The sequence below is a fragment of the Aedes albopictus genome, chromosome 3 (assembly GCF_035046485.1).
Source record: "Aedes albopictus strain Foshan chromosome 3, AalbF5, whole genome shotgun sequence".
Lineage (NCBI taxonomy): Eukaryota > Metazoa > Arthropoda > Insecta > Diptera > Culicidae > Aedes > Aedes albopictus.
The window spans coordinates 444442461-444444499 of record NC_085138.1 but is presented as its reverse complement, the minus strand read 5'-3'; the positions used below and the strand labels follow the sequence as shown (position 1 = coordinate 444444499).

The 2039-nt window shown below is 47.0% G+C and overlaps 1 long non-coding RNA gene across 1 annotated transcript; it reads right to left on the bottom strand.

Annotated features, from left to right (window-relative positions):
* Window positions 1-880: 880 nt before the first annotated feature.
* On the bottom strand, window positions 881-1692 carry LOC109432303 (uncharacterized). The gene is made up of 3 exons (XR_009999485.1): window positions 1308-1692; window positions 1181-1253; window positions 881-1116 (listed from the first exon to the last, which is right to left on the bottom strand). It is a non-coding gene; the product is annotated as an uncharacterized LOC109432303 (long non-coding RNA).
* Between the last annotated feature and the right edge of the window lie 347 nt (window positions 1693-2039).

Below are 2039 nucleotides of genomic sequence, written 5' to 3'. Positions count from 1 at the left end.
GGGACAAAGTCTGCTTCTCAGCTAAGTGTTCTGAGAGCACTTCCTCGGTTTTTCACTGGACCGGTTCCAGAATGGACGCTGTTTGAGCAGACGCTTGAAGCGTACCTCCTCAATCTAGCTGAAGTCAGAAGGAAAACCGTGTCCTGTGTAACGGGTCGGGTATTTTTGTGGAAAAGGGATGATTACTAACTTCACTTAAGCGCCAGGTAGATTGATCTACCGTGAAGAAAGCGCGAACTTCTGAAAGACCCGTCCCGGCTTTGAGACGTCAGGGCGAGTTCATTCAACTCCAACTAGCGGCAAAGTGGTAGCGAATCCTTAACGAATGGCCAAATTAACTTACCATAAAAAAACCAATCATTCGAATTCGCGTTCAAATTCCAATTGAGCTCTCTTTCTAATCTCCCACGTGTCGATACTACCTACGTGCCTCACATCCAATATTTGGCAGAATTCACTTTCAGTTTTTTACATCGATTTAATTCTTTACCGTAGGGTTAGTAGGGGTAACAGGGATAGAATATAGTCGGATAGATCTAACCTGTGCACTGTTGCTTATCCGGTAGGCACTTCACGCGTCCGTGAATGCAGTTTAATCGGAGAGTCCGGCAAACCTTTCTCGTCGGGTGGTCCTTCCGTCGTCACCACCGACGGTTGCGATCTCGGCTATGTTGCGTAGCGCCGAGTTGAGTTATGTTCCCGCTTCAGTTATGGACGTGACCGACGTTATCTGGATGGGCCAAACGTTTCCCACGATAGCTGCCTCACTCGACCGTTTGAAGGCGTGCCGTAGCCGCGTTATCCGTACGCGGCGAAACGTTATTCGGGTAGCTGCCGCACTCGACCGTTTGGTGGCGTGGTGGTCGTTTCCCTCGGCGAACGTGACCGGCGTTAGCCGGCGGTGCGAAACGTTTCCCAGTGGCTGCCGCACTCGACCGCTTGATGGCGTTGTGGTCGTGGTGGGGTACGTACGTTGGTGGTAGCGAGTGACATAAACTCCGACGAGGTCAACTCGTCGGCGTCGGGGACTGGATGTTAACCGAAAGGGGATTCGGTCCAATTTACTCACCGTCCAGATGACGACCCTAGGGGTGCACCCTTTTTGAAGGGTTAATCCTTCAAAAAAAATATCTTCGTGTTAACTTTGCCATACAGAGAATTTTTCTTCCATGTGGTTTACCTTTCACAGCAGTTATCTACGCTCGCTGTGAAATTTCCGCGCGTTCACTTTTCTTTACGACTTGGGTGGCAAACTGTAACAAACTGGTCTTAATTCTCTGTGATCTAATAAGTATTCAAGTACTAACCACCATACAAGCAATATTTGGCCCACAATCTTACACTTCCTTCCTTTCTTCAACTTTACACTACCTCGTGATTCATTTTGCCTACGCTCTCCTATAGTTGTTATCGCTAGCGTGGTCAATCTTCAAAAGCGCTAAATTGGACTCGTATCACATTGAAGGACCTACATCGCACCGAAGCTTGTTCGTTATCGTATTCGGGTCCCTATTATATCCACTCGGGTTAGTTTATCCGGTGGTATAATCTCTACCTGCCGTCTTTGTCAAATTTGGCTCGTCTGATATATCTTGGCTAGTAAGGGCCCAGAGACACGGAACGATTGTTGCCTAGGTGAAATCAATAATGATAATAGGGTTGGGTATCGGGTTTTATTTTTTTACTTTAACTCTGTTACACCTGTCCAGGCTACTCTACCAAATCTTAGCTGGCGGTCTTTGTCAAAATTAACTAGTAAAGACCAGAACTATATTGGATTTTCGGCTGTTCAGGTTGGTGTAGAGTAGAAGTTAACCATCAATGTTAACTTCTTTTCCCGATCAGCCTAGCTAGATAGACGTGTAGTGTCGGTAGCAGTTGCCTCAATTGGTTAAGAATAACATTACTGACCACCTGTTCCGTCCATCAAACTGGTAACTCCAATCCAAGGTGTCAGGTCAGGCGACCCCTGCTGATGGATGAAAGGTTGAGGGGGTTTAAAAGATACTCGATCTTCACGGAGATTGTAACGAGAGTAG